This window comes from Papaver somniferum, chromosome 4 (assembly GCF_003573695.1).
Source record: "Papaver somniferum cultivar HN1 chromosome 4, ASM357369v1, whole genome shotgun sequence".
NCBI classification, from domain to species: domain Eukaryota; kingdom Viridiplantae; phylum Streptophyta; class Magnoliopsida; order Ranunculales; family Papaveraceae; genus Papaver; species Papaver somniferum.
The window spans coordinates 70,600,094-70,607,864 of record NC_039361.1 but is presented as its reverse complement, the minus strand read 5'-3'; positions in this window follow the sequence as shown (position 1 = coordinate 70,607,864).

Sequence of the window (7,771 nt, the reverse complement as noted above, 5' to 3'; positions counted from 1 at the left end):
TTCAAAGTCGTAACATAATTATGTTTCTCGAAGAAACCTAGGTCTTTAGAGGACGACTCAGACAACTAGTGCATCACTAAATTTTTTATTTGTGAACCTGTATGAACAATCCTTGTACAATCTAAACATTCCGAAACAAAATCAGTATTCAAGATTGTAAAACAAGTAATCCTTTAGTTGATTAATTATGATACAAATGTTCAAGGCCAACCTAGAATGTACTTGAACCTTCAAGACCTGAATTCAATCAAGAAAAAGTCTTGTATGATCAATATTCCAAGATCAGTATTCAACAAGAACAAGTCTTGTAAGATCTTTACTACCAAACTAAAACTATCTAGGTTGATTAACGTACTACTTGTGATATTTCAATCATACATATACAACAATATAATGCATAAAATAAATAATACTATACACCAAAAATTATATTAATGAGGAAACATGTAATATAGCAGTAAAACTCTGGGACCTCGTCCAGTTTAAACACCACATTGTATTAAGCCATTACAAAACACTAGCTTACTATCAGACTTTGAGTTTGAATTTAATTGAGACCAAATCAATCCTTTTAGAAACTCAACTTCATTTTTCCTTGTTAGGTCTCCTGGATCTCGCAAGACCATAAGCACTTGATTCTCTTAGATGACGTCCTTTACAAGCCTAGGGGTTTCTCCACAGCCCTTCGTGAAGACTAATGCTACCCTGCCTCTAACATGACACTTATTTGATTTTCTTCAAATATCTTTTAATCAAGGTAATGAAAAATTATTTTCTTTAAAGGATCTCCAAGTAAAAAAGATATCAAGCAAACCTCAACAATTAGGATAACATATTCTATTAAAAATTTATAGAGATGCAATAATTGATTTTATGTCATAAGATCAATCTAAATCGAGTTTAGATGTTAATCTTGTGGAACTAAAAAAACAGAGACGAAGAACTTTTTTGTAGTTTCTGAAAAAACGGGGGTACAACAACCACACCCAATATTTCTCTTAGCAATATGTATGGACTAACTCCAATATACTTTTAAGAGAATCAACTAGACAATCAGACTCAATCTTAATAAAAGTATATCGAAGAGTTATATCTCTCTTTCTCGATTCAATACTTACTCAAGCAAATAGAAATATGCGAGTCTAATTGAATACAAGAGAAAACACTTGAACGGTACCAAAGACCAATGTTCAAGGATCAATCAATTTCAATCAACAACCAAAGGTTGGATTTACCAATTGATCGATTCAACGCACAACCTGTGATATTTTAATTATATAACAAAATATAATGCGGAAAAGAAATAACACAGACACCAGAAGTTTTTTTAATGAGAAAATTGCAAATGCACAAAAACCCCGGAACCTAGTCCAGATTTAACACACATTGTATTAAGCCGCTACAGACTCTAGCCTACTGCAAACTAACTTCGGTGTGGACTGTAGTTGAACCCCAATCAATCTCACACTGATCCAAGGTACAGTTGCGCTCCTTACATCTCTAATCCCAGCAGGATACTACGCACTTGATTCCCTTAGATGATCTCACCCACAACTAAGAGTTGCTACGACCCACAGTCGAATACTTTAATAAACAAATCTGTATCACACAGAAAAGTATACGGTAATAGATAAATTTGTCTCCGACAGAAATACCTACGAGTTTTTGTTCCGTCTTTTGATAAATCAAATTGAACAGGAACCAATTGATAACCCGGACTTATATTCCCGAAGAACAACCTAGAATTTTCAATCACCTCACAATAATCTTAATCGACTAGCGAAAGAAGATATTGCGGAATCACAGACGATGAGACGAAGATGTTTGTGACTTCTTTTAATCTTTCCTATCAGAGAAATCAATCTCAAGTCAATCTTACGATTGTACTTAGTACGATAGAAACAACAAAATTAGATCGCGCAACTACAAAGAAAATAGTTGGGTCTGGCTTCACAATCCCAATGAAGTATTCAAGTCGTTAACCTACAGGGTCTAGAGAATAAACTTAAGGTTAAAAGAGAATCGAGTCTAGATTATACAACTAGTATCATACAGGAGGTATGGGGATTAGGTTTCCCAGTTGCTAGAGTTCTCCTTAATATAGACTTTCAAATCAGGGTTTGCAATCTAAGTTACCTTGGTAACAAAGCATTCAATATTCACCGCTAGATGAAAACCTGATTAGATTCAAGCTAATATCTTTCAACCATTAGATCGAACTTAGCTTGTTACACACAAATGAATTGCACGTTTATTTAGGTTTGTGTAACTGTACCCAAATATGTACACTTAGTTGGTTCAACAGTAGTTAACCAAATTGTTATCTATATGAGCACTTTCATATCAACCATATTCTTCTTTACCATAACTAGTTCAAATGAACTAGTTAGAGAGTTGTTAATTTGCTTAGATCTTATAGAAGTATACAAGACACAATCGAAGCAAAAATGATTTGATTCACTCGAATCGATTCATAAACTCTATATCCACGGTTTGCAAATATGCATTCCTTAGTTTATATAAGTTTAAGTTCACGAATAATCGTTTTTAGAAAATAACCAACCTAAGTACGCGGACTGGTACGCGGACTTAAGTACCCGGAATAAGTTTGTTTTCAGTTCACAAATACCAGTAAATTTTCACGGGACGTGAACTTCCGATGGTGCGCTTACTGGTACGCGGACTTTAGTTCTGGTTTTCCTGAGCAGCAAAGTACGCATAATTTGGTTCAAGGAATAAGGACTTACACACGTATGAGTTATCACACAATGTTTATATACAATAATGGTTATATATTCTAAACTCTCATTTCAATCATTGAAACATCTTAGAGGACGTTACATAGTTGTTATTCACAAACCATTTTTCGTCAAAGCCATTTTCAAGTAATTGAAACTAATATGACTTTCGTAACTAGTAAAGATGAACTTGGCCAAAGCGAAAGCTTACGAACACATATTTCGATAAATAGATAAAGCAAGATAAACTCGGCTCGAAATAGCAAATGTGTATAATCAAAGTCTATAAAGCAATACGACTTTTGTCTAAAGATAGGATATAGAGTAGATAGACTTTTGAGTGATAGATAAGTTCAAGTCTCCACATACCTTTTAGTCGATGAAGTTCCACAAGTTCCTTGAGTAGTTCTTCGTCTTTGTATGATGATCGCCATGGAGTCTTGATCTCAACAACACTTTCTATACTAGTCCGAGACTTAGCCATAAATAGACTAGAAAACAAGACTTATAGTTTTGACCACTAACATTGACAAACATGCTTGAGAGCAACGCATGCGAGTTCGACCGAGCGATGCTCTAACAGTTTCTATCAATCTTAATCCTCAATTAATAATTTTTGAATTACTGCATAACAGAAGAGACATACCTTTAAAATAGACGAGAACTACGATGATCAAGATAAGATTTTGGATATAAATATCTATTCATTGAACGATAGTCTGACCGATCTTCACTAATCCCAAGTGAAGTTTCTAGAGTCAAAACTTAATTATGTTTATTGGAGAACTTAGGTCTTTAAAGGACGACTCTGACAGAAACTAGTGCACGACATGCAAGGTTAAATTTCTTAATTGCATAAAGTTCTCTGTTTATAATAATAAAACATGCTAGGTTGCTTAAAATTCAAGCAATAACTACTTGCATCCAAAGCAAGTTCGTGAACTGGTTTCTATGTTTCGAATTACGTTGATCCCAAGAAAATTTTAACTTCTCAATATAGATTGATTCCAAAGAATGGAATCCATGTAACCATTTGAGAGGTTTTCCTTGTAATACAAAAAAGAATATAAATTGCGTATTTTTCGACTAAGGACCGTGCAGAAGTTAGCTCACAAATTAACAAATATGGTCCATGAACCATCAAATAATGTCGGAGTTTTGTAGCACCCCAAAACTAACAAGTTCACGAACTCGGGATGTTTTGGAGCTCCAAGAACATATCTAAAAGTAATATTCCTGGAACTAAAAATTTAGTTTATGAACATACGAGAAAATTTCAAAAGTTTCAGGAACATTCGCATAGGTCGCGAACAAGGAAAATCAGTTCGCGAACTCTTATGCTCCTTAGAGTTCAGCAATATCAAATTATTACATTCATGAAGAAATATGCAATCTAATATTTTTAGGATCTTCTTTCTCAGACAACTTTTATTGAACAATAAAAATTATTCTCAACCTCAAAATCGATAAGTCTTATGAATATCCAATGCTTCAGTTCGGGTTTCGAGATTAATCAAGTACTAGCTTAAACTCAAAACTTCTTCTTTTTAATACATCACATAAACTAAATCCATATGATATTGTCTCAGAAGATATAATGGTTGAAATAATGAGTAAATAGGATAGACAGTCTTCACATAACTTTGTTGACGAAGTTCTCGCAGATGTCTTCTTTTTTCTTCAACATTCAATCTTCAAAGGTATTCGGTAATTTATAATACTCAACTATCTAAATCTAATCCTAGTCCGAGACCGGCGTTAGTAGACAATCAATCAATCTATATGTTTGGTCATCTAACATTAATAATAAACTTGACATATGAATACTTGTAGGTTCAACCTAGCGTGCTTTAATGTATATTACTTTTTTCGGACAATAATATATGCAAAACACTATGTATGTATTAATTGAGATTTACAGGAAGTTGTTTTGAAAATTATAAAGGCAAGAATATGGTAAAGTTTTGATTATCAATGTATCATTTTACATTTCGTTTTGAACCATCAGAAGAGGGGATGTTGGGAGCTAAGTAGAGAACACTAGTAATCAGAGAGTTAGAAATGCAATTGACATGGTTCTTTGAATTGACTTAAAGCCGATATGGAATTTTATTTTTTCATACAAACGAAAGTTGTAGATATGATGATGAATTATAATTTTGTAAACTTGCAAATGACAAAAAATTCAATAAATTTTTTCTAACAAAGACGAGAACTTAATTTTGATTTCGCATGATTAAATATTTCAAACCAAGAAAACAATTCGATCAATGTGTTAGTCGTATTTATTTTTTTCTTTGTGGGGATGGTTGTAATTCTTGCGAGAGAATAGGTTGTTACTTTAGAAGAGAAACCAAATGACATATAACATACTTATCATACCTTATGGCTCATACATACATATATATGTGTGTGTGTGGAGAAAAGGTACCTAATGATTTCTTTTACCAAACATGACTTTTGATGTCATGCGGTAAAAATATGCCTATAGATTTCCATTACGATAATATTTGGTCATTGATGTTCCGTGACATGTAATATTGATGTGGATAGTGATTATAAAGTATCGTTGACATGGCTTCACCAAACTCACGAATGAATGTGGTGTCGACATTATAAATCAACTGATTTTTGGTCCTTCGCTCATTGTATAAAAAGAATATCAAGAGTAAATGGATATGTATACCAAGTCTGAGAAACATATGACCATACATAATCTTTCCCAAAGGACGTGTCAATTGAAAAATCAATGTACATGCATTAAAAAACGTTATGTATCTCTCCTGACTTGTGAAATAGTCCCATATGCTCATAATAAACTTTAGGTGCTTCTTTAACAACAATTAACGGACATATATTATGACATTTTAGAACGATTATACATACGGGTCCTAAAGAAGCACCTAATGTATGTTAACGACTTAAATCTTTATAATTGTATTTTTATTCTGATTTTGAAAATTAGATATTGGTTTCCCCTAATTCAGTTAATAGATTTGAAATATGGGATTCCACCAACATACTATGTTCCTCAGATATTGAAAATTAAACATCATTTAAAAGTAAGTTTATCAATCTAAATAAAGTGCAGAAAGAATATAGCGTGGCATAGCATTCCATTGTTGTTTGTGAAAGTTGTGTTTCCCTACTCCCTTTGCCAGTGTATCTATTACCTGGTTACCCTTCATATGACTAAATAACAAACCAAAAATATTAACACATGTTTTCAGGATCTTTAAAGCTTCACTGATCATGGATTGATTCCTTCATTGCATTATATTGTTTCTTCCCTAGGAAAAATCTATAATTCTTTGACGGTCCCTTTCAATCCAGAAATCGTGAAGGTTCATGTATTTTGCACACCTTGCTGCTTCTAGCAGAGTTAGAGCTTTTGCATGTTCAGGTTCGGTTGCAATGAAGGTCCCAGATCGAGCTGTGATAGCTAAATATGTATCATTACGAAAAAATAGTCCATGTCCTGCATTTGCAAACTAATCTATCCAAGATGCATCAAATTTTAATTTAAATTATGTTTGCAATTGGTTAGAGATAGAATTAGAGTTATCTGTGTTGTTTATTATATGGGCAGAAGTTATTCCAACAACATAGCCATCTGAATCATTCAAGGGGCACCAGAAATTTAAATGCATGTATTGCAAGAGAAATTTGAAGGATAGTGTTTGATTTATTTTGGAAGATTCTCACACATTTTTCCTTCCAAATAAACCAACATTTTGTGGCCACAACCTCAATGACTCTGTTATCACTTATACTTGTAATCCAGTTAGAATAGATTTCCATAAAAGGAGAATCTGTACTCAGATTAATATTCAAGCTTACAATAAGAGGTAACATCCATATAGATTTGGCATAGGGACATTCAAAGAAAAGGTATTTTAGAGATTCATAGAGATTGTTGCAAAAAATATAATGATATTCAATATCTTCGACGTAATGACCTATTTTTTATTTTATTTTCCAAGTTGGTAATGCATTATGTATTAAATTTTGGTTAAACCTATCCTCTATCATTATTTACTTTATATGTGACTAGAGCATAACCCGTGTCGTAACGGCACGACTCGATGATAAATAATCTCATATGTTTTGATTTTGATTCGTGCATTCGTCTGTAGTTATTCAATATGGTGACAATCGATTCCATTATTATTTTTTCTATTGTCATGTATTATAACCTAGTTTATTTTAATATTAAAACGATCAACCATATTTTATACTTTGTAATGTTACACGTTTTGTGTATCACGAAATTTGCATAGTCTACTATTACTCACTAACACCCACCACCACAACAACACCGCCTGATATCATTTCTTTCTCTACCACGGAGCCAAGGGTTGACTGGCCCTGGTTCTAGCCCCTCCTAAAATTCTAATAACAATATAAAAATCCTCAATTTTATCCTATGAATAATACGTATCCCAACCTATATTTTAGAATTTAGTTCATCAAAGTTTTCATGTATCTTAACTTTTTTTTAACTCCCTCAATGCCAATTTCTGGCTTTGCCACTGCCACCATCATCGCCGCCCACCCCTATAGGTTGTTCGGCGTATTTCTAATTTCCAATTGAACAAACTTAGGACGCCTGATACCATTTCTTTCTCTACCACCACATAATGGGGGAGCCAAGGATTGACTGGCCATGGCTCTAGCCCCTCTTGACATTCTAATAACTAAATAAAATCTAAATATAAATCCTCACTTTTATCCTATAAATAGTACTTATCCTAACCTATATTTTAGGATTTAGTTCACCAATTTTTTCATGTTTCTTAAAAAATAAATAAATTAGCTCCCTCACTGTCAATTTTTGGCTTCTCCGCTGCCACCACCGTCGCCACCCACCCCTTATAGGTTGTTGGGCGCAATTTAAATTTTCAACTGAACAAGCTTAGGTCTTCAATTAATTTAACCATTATATTCTTTGGTGTTATATTCTCCTTACATTGGAACCAATTTTATTTTAACCCCGAAAACCATGATTTATACGATCTGGTATCAAAAACATC